The 14,241-nt window shown below is 38.6% G+C and overlaps 1 protein-coding gene across 9 annotated transcripts in view; it reads right to left on the minus strand.

The window, feature by feature from the left end:
* MAST4 (microtubule associated serine/threonine kinase family member 4) overlaps positions 1-14,241 on the minus strand; it is a 519,579-nt gene that overhangs the window by 206,802 nt on the left and 298,536 nt on the right. The window lies entirely within an intron of this gene.

Below are 14,241 nucleotides of genomic sequence, written 5' to 3' on the forward strand. Positions count from 1 at the left end.
ATGTGAGACCAGAAACCATAAAATTCCTAGAAGAAAACGTTGACAGCAATTTCTTTGACACTGGCCTTGGCAACATTTTTCTAGCTATATCTCCCCAGGCAAGGGCAACAAAAGCAAAATTAAGCTATTGGGATTACACCAAAATCAAAAGCTTTTGGACGGTGAAGGAAACCATTAACAAAACAAAAAGGCAATCTACTGAATGGGAGAAAATATTTGCAAATGATATATCTGATAAGGGGAAAGAACTCATACAACAAATAATCTGATTAAAAATATGGGCAGAGGAGGGGCACCTGGGTGGCTCAGATGGTTAAGCATCTGCCTTCACCTCAAGTCATGATCCCAGAGTCCTGGGATTGAGCCCCGCGCTGGGCTCCCTGTTCATGAAAAAGAATGAGATCTTCCCATTTTCAAAAACATGGATTAGCCTAGAAAATACAAGGCTAGGTGAAATAAGACAAATGCCATATGATTTCATTCATAGGTGAAACTTAAAGAATAGATGAACAAACAAGAGAAAAACAAAAAAAAATCTTAAATACAGAGAACTGGTAGTTGCCAAAGAGGAGGCTGGTGTCGGGATGGGTAAAAACAATAAAGGGGATTAAGAGCACACTTACCTTGATGAGCCGTGCATGATGTATAGAATCCGTTGAATTGCCATATTATACACCAGAAACTAATATAACACTGTATGTTAACTATACCTCAATAAAAAAAAGAAAAAAAATCTGCTGAAAGATGAATGAATGACTCTCCCTATATTGGTGCAACTACCAACTGAGGACACTCACCCTCCTTTTTCTTGTAATTACAGCTCTGCACAGTGTTAGATAACTAACCAAACAGTACCAACAGCTCAGAGAGTGGCGTCCAAGAAAGTGGAGAGTCAGGATTTGTTCAGGTACCACAGAAAGACCCAGAAAGACCCCTACTGGCTGGAAAGCACACACCAAGTGCTAGCTGCACACACGTGTGCAGAGGAGGAACCTAAGGTAACACTAGAGTAGCGTGCTATGTTTTGGCGGAATGTGGAGAGGACCGTGTTTGAAACTACACTGGAATGACTGAGAAGACATATACACAACAAGCTTGAAGTTAAGCAGCTTTCTACTGTTACAGGGAGGGAACACCACTGTGTTCTTAATGGTGGAAATATGGGTTCTACAGAAACCCGGTGGCATGGCTTAAGGCTGAGTTGTTCTACATATACTCTAGGATGGTGGTTCTCAACCAGGGATGGAAATGTCTGCAGACATATTTGGTTGTCACTATTGAAGAGGAAGGGGGTGCAGAAGCCAGGGTTCTTGCAAAACATCCTACAATGCACAAGACAACCCCTACAACCCAGAATTATCCAAACACAAATGAATAGTGTGGTTCTAGAAACTCTGCTATAAAGTTAAGGGTCAGTTTCTATAGGACTCTCGGTGTCATTAACCAGTTTTAAACATTTTGGTTCTGATTTCACTGTACTTAGCTTAGGAAAAAAAAAGAGCAGTCTTATTGTTTCATTTCTCATTCCCGGTTTCCTCTCTCAGTAATAGTACCAACCTAAGCATACATATATGCTTCTGTCCTGTTTTCAGGGGGAAAGACTTTTTATAGCCAGAGCCCCAGAAGTATCTGTAAGTCACAGAAACCTAATTAACAGTCTCCTGTCCACACTTGGCCAGCAACCTAGATAGGGAATTTTGCAAAGCAAGGTGTACATAATCCTAAGGCAAGAGCACCATTCTCCCTGCATGTTCCATTATTTATAGATTCTTAAAAGCTGTGCATGGTTGAGGAAAACTTTCAGAAGTATGTTATCTTCTTTTATCACTCACACAATCCAGTAAAAATTAGATGTTATGAACATTTTCACTCTCTCAATAGCTAATATTATTCATTTCATTCATTTCATTCAGCAGTCCCTGGTTCTAGGTATGCCAGAATACAGGAGTGGGTAGGACCGAAACCCATCTGTGGAGTCCATTTAAGTTGGGGAAACAAAGTAAGGACACAATTAGAATCATCTCAGATAAGGACAGGTATGCCTGGGCACCATAACAAGTGGTATGAGGGTCAGTGACGTGGGGGAGTACACAGTGCCCTTAGATCAGGGTGGGGAAAACTTAATGATGCATGAGTTTCAATGGCAGGATGCAAAGGATGAGGAGTCAGGAGCAGAGTATCACAGGCAGAGAGAACAGCAATTGCAAAGCCTCTGAAGCTGAGAGGTTAGGTCATTTAGTGGTCATGGAGAAAGTCCTATGGCTGATATGCAGAAATGCAACACATTTTTACTGAGCATTTATAGAAACCATGGCATTATAGGATATTCAGAGATGAATCACACACCTAAGTTTGGTTCTTAGGGAATGATACCATTCAGCAAAGCAGGAGGAAGAATAGAATAAAAGTTCAAGGAGGAATCAGTTTTATGTCCTACATGCCAAGGGGGAGAAAAAAGTATCAGGTTTCAATTTTAACACTATCTTTAATAAGTGGAATTAACTTTTCAAGCAGGCCTTTGTGAGATGCAGCTAATGGCTTCTAAAGATTCTCCATCACTTCATAGAACAGCTGCAGAGAGCAACTTGGAGGTGTCTGTATGTGTTCATTCACTGAAGAACAGAGGGTAAGTGCCTCCTATGAGCATACCAGCGAAGAAGGTAAGAGAGGATCCTGTCCTAGAGGGCCATGATGAGGGACGATCAGGGCAGAAGTATCCTCCACTCCTTGACCCCTTCCTCTCTCCCGTCTTCTCCTGTTCTTGTTCCTTCCCCCCAAAAGTAAGACCCTTTTTCAACAGAGACAACTTATCACTGTCATCTACATAATTTGCTGAAGATCTCTTAAGACATAAAAAGTATCAAATTTACTATTTATACACATTTTCTCAAGAAACGACTGGAGGATACACTGCACCTCAACAAGGAAGCAAACCATTTCAGAGAAATGCAGGAGATGGAGGGAAGGGCAATGCATGGAGGGAATGAGGGGAACGAGCAGGATGATGGTAATGATGGCAAAAGGAGACCCCAAGAAAACAGCCGTGCGGTGGACCTAGCCAGCACATGGTCCAGTTGGGAAGACAAAGATGGAGCCTCGCTGAGGAAGAGGCTCCACGGCGGGGCACTTACAGGTGATCTCGTACGGTGGATAATGTGCAAAGTGCAAACAGAGGTTTTACAGTTGTACAAAGAGTATGGAAAGGATTCATGCTGGCTACATAAAATCTAAGGAGAAGAACAACAAGGAAATTATTTACTTCAGGAGAAACACAGTTATAAAGAAAGAGGAAGAGAATCACTGGTGAGAAGAGAAGGAGAAAGAGGAGATGAGAGAGAAGAAGGGAATAAAAAAAATATATATATATATATAGTGGTAGCAAAATAATGACCCCTCTGAAGATGGCATAATCCCTAGAATCTGTGAATATATTATTGTACATGTGCAATTTGTGAAAATTCCTCAAACTCGTGAATACAGGGATTCCTTCAAGTCTCAAGCTGCATCTTTCATAAAAGCAAAAAATCTATTTCAGAGGTTTTACAGCTTTCTCACACACTTTTCAAATACACTCCCTATTTTTAGAAAGTTATTTATACCCACCATCATTCCAGACAGGATTTGAGGCAATACATATAAGAATGCACACATAGCCTACTAAATGGCTATTTGTTAAATTAACAAATGAAGCAAAGTAAAAAAAGGAAATTAAATCAGAACCAGAAAAAAAAAAAATAGAAAATGGAATAAGATGACAAATCCAGGGGAAAATATGCAGAAAATACAGCATCCTCAAGTACAGGGGTAAATTTTACAGAGCTACCTGAGACCAAAATAATTAATTACTTCCCTCACATTATATATTTACTAAGTGACTGAGGCAGGGTTGTAAATCAGATTATCTGACCCCAACTACTTTATTTTATTACAGTTTACCACACTTTTCCAGATCATAAAGTACAGACACTGGCTTTTTTGACCAAATGATTCCAGGAACATTTTTCTAGATAATATATTCAACATATTTGATTCACACCAAAAATTGATTTTTAAGAGCATTTTGGAAAACATAGTGCATAAAGTCAGATGCATGTTAGATATATTACCCGAAATGTAAGCTGGTATTTTCACAACTTGAAAATTAAAAAAATATTAAAAATCAGGTATCATTAGGATGGCCTTTAATAGGCCTAGAGGGCTGGGCGCCTGGGTGGCTCAGTTGGTTAAGCGACTGCCTTCGGCTCACGTCATGATTCTGGAGTCCCGGGATCGAGTCCCGCATCGGGCTCCCTGCTCGGCAGGGAGTCTGCTTCTGCCTCTGACCCTCCCCCCTCTCATGTTCTCTGTCTCTCATTCTCTCTCTCGCAAATAAATAAAATCTTAAAAAAAAAAAAAATAGGCCTAGAGGGCTTTTCTCTAATGAAGAACTCTGCTAATCAGGCCACATGTATTTAAGCCATGGACAGAATGGAAAATACTGAGGGTGGTGCTATGTTCCATAGTCCCGATAAGCTGTAAGCTTTCCAAGAATATCAAGTGATCACTGAGGTTGATGTGGAGATAGGTCACCTGAAAACATAAAATAAATTCTATAAAAATATGCTGTAAAATATGTTACAAACTACTGATTTTATCCTGAGCAGAACTTGAATTTTAAAAACTGTAACATTTGGGTTGATCATTATTATCTTCTCAAGAATCTCTAATTTTTTTTTTCTTTTAGCCAATATTTATTTAGGAGAACATTATTTTAAAAACTTCTGAAAACATTATTAATTTCTAGTATTGTACTAAAAAGTTTAACACCTGTGTAAATTTCAAATACTTCCACCTACTGGCATTCTTATCCCCATTTTACAAGTCTGGAAAGGGAGGTGGAGAGGTGGTAATTAAATTGTCCAAGGTCACCCATCTAGAAAGAGAAGAGAACCTTTAATCGTATGCTTTGGATAATTTACTGAGATTGCTTTCTGTAGTCTAATGAAGGATCCATTTGATGAATGTTCCTTAAGTACTGGAAGGTGGGGTGGGAAGATATAATCTGTATTTATAGCATGTAACATTCAATACAGATCCATTCAAACCCTAATTAACTTATTTTTATTTACCTCACCTAATACTGATAATATGGTGTTAAAATGCCTGCTCCCTTCCAAAAAATAAGTATCTCTTAGAACAGTATACTCAACATTTCTGGTCTTTAGGATTGTTGAAGGACGTCATTTGTTTCTGAACCAAATGGTATACTTGTGGAGGGGTGCTATAATGTTTATTCATCTCCTAGCACACACTCTGTCCCATGGCAGTTACTCAAAGTTTGCTGATTTGAATTCAGACTTTTCCTATTTCCAAAATAATTATCTTCATTCTCTAGTGGTACATTTGTTTCTAACCCCCATCTTTTCCATATTCAACCATTTACCACAATACTTAATTTTCATCCCCAATATTATTCCCCTTAATAGGATTATCTGTAAACACATTATACATTTTGAATTACTCCATTTGGCTTTTTTTTTTTTTTTTGGTAACATCTAAATTTTGTTCCTTGATTAGCACTCTAAGATTTTAAATATACATAAAGGATCTATGATGTCAACTGCTTGAAATACCCTATGATGAAACACAACAGCAAATTTCATCCTAAAAAAAAATGCCTTTCTTCTACTTTACTAAATTAAAATACTTACCTCAACTCAAATATCACTTGTGCTCCTGACCTCCCAATCTAAATTCGACCCACAATTACCCTCCCCTAGAACATTCTGCTCCTTTCCTTCAGAACATCTTCAACAATCAGGATACATTTTAAATAAAATATATTAATATAAATCCCAAGAGAGCAGGGGTCATGCCTTTTCTGTTTACCATTTTATACTAAATGCTTAATTAGCATACTGCTCACACATAGGAGGCATTCAGTAAATACATGACAGAGCAAAGAGTTAATTAATAGATAATAAAATCACTACAAGTATAATAACGGGGGTGAAGGCATCAAATTCAGCTGGGGGATTACTTCTAGAAGGCTTAGTTACCATTGTTGACTGGAGTAATCAGGATTACTCTGGGCCATCTTGAAAAGTGCAACATACCACATCCTACGCAACTCCATGCCAGCCAGTGATACACACGGCGTCATCTACAAAGAGCAATCATAGCCATGTAGCTTGGAAATGGCTTCAGAGGAAAGCTGAGAGCTACTCTGGGAGAGAGAGAGAGACTCAAGTGCTTTGTTCTGCCCTGGACCCAGGATGGGGGCGGGGTGGAGGTTGGTGGAGGCAACAAAAAGACTTTGGGTCTCAGGGGGTAGGAAAGGAGAAGTCTAAGACTACAAGTTTTGATAATTCTGTCATCATGCCAAACAGCTGACAACTACTCAAGAAAAACCTCTGGTGACACTGTGCAGAGAGTTTATATGAGAATACTAGTAAGGTCTTACCCTTCTCCCAGAAAACCTAAAACCTGGAATCACAGTGAAAGGATCTCTTATCATCCCCACATTCCAACAGAACTTAGTCTTTGGTTCCTTGGCAAATAATCCAATTCACAACATGACAAGGGTTCTCATCTTCACCTTTCCTTTTCTGTCTGCTCAGCCAACTTGGGAAATCAGTCTTTGAGCATTTAAGTGCTGTAAGCTGGCAGTCTCCTTCGTGAGCTCACCCCCTTCTTTACAAATGTGGGACTCAGAACGGGATTGGACGTGTGACACTTGCCTTGTGGGTAGGATGGACAGTCACTTTATAAGAAGAGAAGCCTGTCATCCAGATAGTCTATTTTCCTTTGTAGCTTGCAGGGGAAAGAAATTTAAAAAAAAAAAAGAAAGAAAGAAAGAAAGAAAACCACCCTGTGTTGATAATTGAGTATTAATGTATTTTTAGCAATTTCAGGGCCAAGCTTCCTCCACCATCAGGGGTCACTACCTCAAAAATGGGGGGGATTCTTGAGACCCAACATTATGATATGAAATGCTCCCATGAACTCAAATCTAAATTAAAATTCAACTTTCTTTTCCTGTGGGACCCAACCAGGCTAGGTAAAAATGCCCAAGCTTTGAGAGTTATTCGGTCTCCTGCCATAGAAAATACTCTGCAGGATGGGCAAGGGTTATGCAGGAAAGAGTCTATCCTGTGGAAGTTTCACTATTATAATTCTTCCAAGTAGAAAAGACTGCAGGGCAAGGTGGTATTGAGCAGTCAAGTGAGTGGGAGGCTAGCTTCCAATATCTAGACAGTGAAGTAGAAAGCTTAAAATACTTGATATCCCTAAGTAATCAGAGAACAGTGTTACCCCAATTCCCTTGTGATTTCTATGTAAGTACAGACTTGAAATTCGATGTGCTTTATGAGAAAAGGCAGAGGAGAGAAATATTCATACATTTTTCTTTGTGTGGAGATGGATACAGTATGGAATGAAAAGCAAGTTTGTGTTCCTTTATTTCAATGTTCCCGTGACAGGTCAGGATCAGGCAGAAACTCAGGTCTGGCCCAAACCCTACAGGGACCATAAAAGTCACCCAGAAAAAAAAATATATCTATTTTCCAGGGTCCTACTTCTTCTAGGGCAGAAACAACAATAAAGAATTCAGAGGTGAAAAGAATTAGTACGTCATAAAAAATAGGAAAGAAAAATAAAATACTCTCACATTGGCTGTCCCTAAGAGAATTTACTCACATACTTAAATTTACGCAGCAAGTTACCAGGAGCCTCATAAATACTGGACCCATAATCAAACTGTAATCATTCATTTTATTTACATTTCATTAGGGGGCACTAAGGTAATGATCTTCGAAAGATTTCACTTGCAGCCAAGGAAAGAGGAAGTGGACGTCCTAGAGGAGGTGGGGTGCCTAAGAAGGGGATGTCATTTGTCCCAAGGGCACAGAATTATTAAAAGTGTTTAAAAAGTGACCAAGTGCTTTATGCATCTCCCACTCATCATCGCATTCTCAATTCTTTTACCCCCCACGTTACATGAGAGGTAAGACCTGAATCTATCTGACTTGAAGAATTCAGACTGAACTTTGAGCACGACGTGAGAAACAAACAAACCTCCATGAAATAGAGGCTGCAACAGTAATTTCCTATACAGCCGGAATATTCACCATATATATTACCACTTGTCATTTACTGTTGGCAAAATGCATGACAACCTTTCAGGAACTTCCAAAGCAATCTGAATAGCTGCACCAAAGGACACAGCAGCCATACACTGAATAAAACATCCGCCTGCATCCTTCCTTTGAAGGCTGTCAGCCATACATTTTGAATAACCTGAAATGAAGATCAAAAGGGAACAGGATTCATTTATTTATTTATTTTACCAGAGGCAATGAATGAAGAAAAGGTAAAATTTAGGATTAAAAAAAGTTCATATTTAGGCTAACATCAATACCCTGTTCCCAAGATTCATAAAGTTCAATAATCTCCTCTACGTCTCAAAGCATGAATGACACTGTGGCAGAACACGAAGCCACAGCACCGGGAAGAGCTAAAGGAAAATAAAGCCTGGCATTCCTTCCTTTGACTCTTTCCCTCTGCAGCCTCCTTCGCTCTGACCTTCTGCAGACACAGCTCCTCCTGTATTCCAGTCATGAGCATCACCGCAACTAACACATCAGCCTGAGCGTGGCTCCTTCTTCCTGTGGGGATTCCCTGGGTAACCGTTCACATCTCCCCTCTTTCCTCAAGCTCGTTGTCAAGACAGGAGGAACGTGATGGAACTCAAGATGGGCAGGTGGAAGAAGAGAGGCTGCCTTATTTTTCAACTAGTCCACCTAACATGTCGATATTAGTTGGGTATAAGCCTTATAAGCCAGCTTTTAATACAGACGTTAAAGAAAATGAACTGCAGGATTAAAAAAAAAAATTGTCAAGTACTTTCACGTACAACCTACTGGGCAAGTTTAGTGGTACCATTTAAAACCTAATAGCACTAGGTAACTGACTCGATAGAACAGATAATTCAGCTAGTAAGATTCTGTATAGAGCCTATGATATAATTACCTAATCGATAAACTAAATGAGATCTCAATTTCTCAGAGCTGGAAACTGTCCCTATCACTGAGGGGCTGTACCTACTCCTGCCCTCCTTGTGTGGCCCGGGACCTGGGGGACTTCAGTCTCTGAGGAGCTGTCCCACACAACACAGCCCCAGCAGTTGCAAGGTGCCAGGAACTTTGACTGCCTCCAGGGGGCTCGGGGATTAGGACATGAGGGGTTCTGGATTACTCAGAAGACAATCTTCCTGAGAGTATGTGTTAAGTTGGATTCTGTCGCACAGCCCAGGAACTCACCATCATTTACAGCATAGCTTCCCTGAGGAAATGTGTTCACAGGTTTTCAAAAACCCATCTAGATCTGAACCAGTGAAAAAGCTCATTTGAGAACCCATAGCTGTTTATGGAAAAAAACCAAGTGAAAAAGAGGCTCTTGGTCACTCAGAGGCTTTGTCTCCAAGGTTTTGTGTTTGGCTCTTGAATTCAGTGGGAACTTGAGCCAGTGACGTAGTCTCTGTAAAACTAGGTTTTTGCTCATCCGTGACATGGAGGTCATAACACCATGCCTAGCAAGCAGGGGTAGTCAACAGATGTTCGCATATTTCTTTCCCCACAGAAAAGCTGTGTAAAATTTTTGCCCATGATATGGTAGGCAGAACTCTAAAATGACCCCTAACCAACTTATACTATTATATAATCCCCCTCCCTGTCCACTATGACAGGCAGACCTGTGAAGATGATGGAATATTAACCCCATGAAATAGTTACTCATCAGCTGACTCTGAGTTATTCAGAAGAAGACAGTGAATGGGTGGACCTGACCTAATCAGGTGAATCCCTTAAGAGATGGTGAAACATCAGAGAAATGCTTCTCCTACCTGCCTTGAAGACAGTGAAGGCCACTGTAAGCTTACAACCGTAAGGAACTGAATTCTGCCAAACATGTGAGCTGGGAAGAGAACCCAGCTGAGCCCTGTCCTGACTTCTGATCTACAAGACTGTGCGATAATAAATGGGTGTTGTTTTAAGCCATTAAGTTTATGGTAATTTATTACACAGCAATAGAAAACTGAAACAGAACACGGCTATACATTTACGTGTTTCTATAACTCTGGGGAAAAGAGGCATCAGAAATAACAAAGTACACACATATTAGAAGAAGAAAGGAAGAGGGAGGAGAGAGATTTGAGATGTATTGTGCTAGACACTCTGGCAGATACTGAACAAATGTTATCTCTTATAAAGAAAGAGTTTTATTTAGAAAGAAGTTCTAGTGTCTTCTATTACTCTAATACAAAGTTTCTATTTCAAGCCAAATTACCACCAACTTAAAGAAGTTTTTACTTCGTTACCATGATAGAAATCTTTTAACCAGCAAAAGGATGTAATCCAAACATGGTTTTGAAGAATTTTATTTATTATTTTCTTTTAGATTTTATTTATTTATTTGAGAGTGAAAGAGAGCATGAGCAGGGGGGAGGGGTAGAGTGAGAGGGAGAAGCAGGCTCCCCACTGAGCAGGGAGCCAGATGCGGAACTTGACCCCAGGACCGTGGGATCATGACGTGAGCCGAAGGCAGACGCTTAACTGACTGAGCCACCCAGGTGCCCTGAAGAATTTTTTTTTAAAGACACTGAGAATGACCCAAGAGTAGGTGATTGTGACCTTTGAAGACTATACAAAATCAAACAGCGCTTATCACATAGGCCATTCAGAACCAATTTTTTCTACTTGTGGAGTAAGAATAAAAGAAACACCTTTTTTAGAAGACATAATCCATATGGCAATGCAGAAAGCAATTTGCTGCACCAAAAACATTCAGAATAATCTATGAATTGTGAACTATTTTTAAGTGGCAAAAATCAGAAAATACCACACCATGTTTTAACCATAGAAATTGTACACATAAACTCTAACAAACCTACAGAGGAAAAAGTGGAGAGAGGGTTACCTGTATTTTAAAAGGTTTTGACATCCATGCAAGACATATAAAATCAACATCCCAAGAACACTTGAGGTCCCTGAAAACTGAAAGTGACTTTCCAGAGAAGACCGGTGAGTGCAAAACACACCTGTGCTACTTCAGAATTAGTTTGAAATTTCCATCATTTATTATGCTCTAACTCTGATTCTAAAAAAAAGGAAAAAGAAGAAAAGCACAAAAATCAAGCATAGCTGTAGAACATTCTGGAATGCTTCCACAGGGAAAAGACAGCAGTTTTTCTGTAAGCACATATTTCCCAGTACTGTAATTGGTAGCTCAGTATTTCAGGAGATAGAATGGAAATATTCAAATAAAAAAATAAAAATTTTTAAAGTACTATGATATTTGCTTAAAGACAAAAAAAAAAAAAAAAACTTCAGGAAGTGAATTCACCATGCCATTCCATTAAACAAACGAGCTTTTTGGAATTTGCTAGTATCTTAATTTTACATAAATATATTTCAACTGTTAGGCTAAAGATTCCACAAAACGATGACAAGAGCTACTTAGGTAGCTGAAAGATCGCCACAGTCACTCCTTACTTTTTAAAAGCAGTAACAACTTTAGGAAACAGGAAATAATCTTTAAATAGCCCTTCCTCTCAGAACCTGACCTCTGTATTTTCATATTCGGTAACTATTTCTTCAAAATTCTGCATGTTATCCACCTTGTGAACAGGCATGTTTTACTAGAATGTTACCCACAGCTTCCATTTATAAGTGCATGCTCCAGGCTAGCACGGGACATGCATTACCACACTCAATTCTACGAGGGACACATTTATCAAGTTAATTTCATTGATGACAAAATTAAGAACTACGAAGATTACTTAACTGATCCAAGGTTAGGTTGGGTGGTACATGACAGAACTGGGATGGTCAGTTTCCAAAGCCAAAATAAGTAAATAACCCTTAACAATCTCTCATAATTAACGCTAATGAAACAGAGGCATGGCATCTATCATGGGTACTTTACCATGACAGGGAGGAATCAATGGAAACTTTTTGTACATATATATGTTCATAATCTAACGATTTTAGATCTACAAGGTAACAACATACTTGCTTTCTATCATACATAGACACACCTTCATATGAGTATCAATAGTGATACCTCAAACTGCATGAAATATACTAGCTACTTAATTATACCTAAATAAACCCTTAATTTGCTAATCAGATGATGGTTATATTAATTAATATCTAGGTCTAAAGTAACTTGACATAATTAATCCAAGACCAAAAACAAAGTCATGAAGAAATTTAACTGATAACAAAGTTATCTCTTTTTATTTTATTTATTTATTTATTTATTTACTTTTATTAACATAATGTATTATTTGTTTCAGGGGTACAGGTCTGGGACTCATCAGTCTTACACAATTCACTGAGCTCACCATAGTACCTTCTAACACTCTTCTCAAACAAGCTCAATTACCAGTGTAATTATAAGATACATGCACACACAAACTTGTATAGAAGACAGTCTGGAACACAGAAAATAATAACTATAGTCTCATGAAAGTAGCTTAGAATCATGTTGTGAAAGCTTATTTTTTTATCATCTTTTTTGGTCTTCCAGTAAAATTTTCATTATACAAATCCACATTCTCTTCTGCTAAAGAAAAATAGCATAGTAATAAAATGTTTCATACACACATCTAGAAAATACATTTGTAATGGAGATAACAAAAGGTTATAACTCATATACAAAAAATGTACAAACTGATTAAAATACTAACAACCCCAGAGACATAACAGCAAACATATGAATAGATATTTCTCAGAAAACAACATCTAAATAGCAAACTAAATGAAAAGATAATAAAATGTTTTGTTAGTGAAAAGTCAATTAAACTAACAATAAAGTATCACTTTACATGTCAAGTGGCAGAATATAAACAGTGTCAAAATACCTATTGTTGGCAGGGATATGGAAAAATGTGGCTTCTCAAATTGTTAGCTAGTGGAAATACATGCATACATTATTTCTCCTGTTGGATTCAATTTGGGTATTTTCTTTCTTTTTTTTTATTATGTTATGTTAATCACCATTTGGGTATTTTCTACTAACCTGTCCTCCACGTTACTAATAGTGTCTTCTGCTGTGTCTGATCTTCTATTAAAACTATCCATGGAGTCCTTAATTTCAGATATTGTATTTTTCAGTTATCAATTTTTCTATTTGCTGCTTTTTCTCCCCCACAAATTTCAATTCTCTGGTGAAATTTTCCAATTTTTCATTTTTTTCTTGAACATTCTAGTCACATTATTTTTTTTTTTTTTAAAGATTTTATTTATTTATTTGAGAGAGAGAGAATGAGAGAGAGCACATGAGAGGGGTTAGGGTCAGAGGGAGAAGCAGACTCCCTGCCGAGCAGGGAGCCCGATGCGGGACTCGATCCAGGGACTCCAGGATCATGACCTGAGCCGAAGGCAGTCGCTTAACCAACTGAGCCACCCAGGCGCCCCTCTAGTCACATTATTTTTAAGTCCCTAAATTCTAACTTCAATCTTTGGGACAGCCCTCATGGGCATTCAACTGATAGAATGGTGGGTCTTTGCCCCAACTCCTCTCTAAACTCATGACTGGAACATAGAAATTAGCATTCTCATTGTAGAACCAACCAAGACTGTGTTCTTCATACTAAAAGGGAACAGTCCATTAAATTCAGGCAGTTTATTCATCTCTGGAACTGTCTCTTTCTGGATGGCAAGCAACTCTCGGATATGAAGAAGGGAAGGCATTATGTGACAAAATTACCATGTAACTTAAAAATTCAGCTATATGCTCTTCTAAGTGTAATATTTCTTACAACACAGAGTATATTTCACACTAACAGTCTACATTTATCTTAGACACTAGCAACATTCCAGGAACAAACCACCTACCATGACTATTATGTAATGCTTATTTGGGAACAGGCAATATTGGAGAAGAACAATATTGGATAAAAACAATTGTCATCTGTACATGATATAATTTTGTATCTAGAAAGCCAAACAGAATCAACTGAAAAACTACTGCAGTAAATAAGAGTTAAGTAGCCTGGATAGGGGCGCCTGGGTGGCTCAGTTGGTTAAGCGACTGCCTTCGGCTCAGGTCATGATCCTGGAGTCCCTGGATCGAGTCCCGCATCGGGCTTCCTGCTCGGCAGGGAGTCTGCTTCGTCCTCAGACCCTATCCCCTCTCAGGTGTTCTCTCTCTTTCATTCTCTCTCTCTCAAATAAATAAATAAAATCTTTAAAAAAAAAA

The sequence above is a fragment of the Leptonychotes weddellii genome, chromosome 7 (assembly GCF_054177405.1).
Source record: "Leptonychotes weddellii isolate Sample4059 chromosome 7, ASM5417740v2, whole genome shotgun sequence".
Lineage (NCBI taxonomy): Eukaryota > Metazoa > Chordata > Mammalia > Carnivora > Phocidae > Leptonychotes > Leptonychotes weddellii.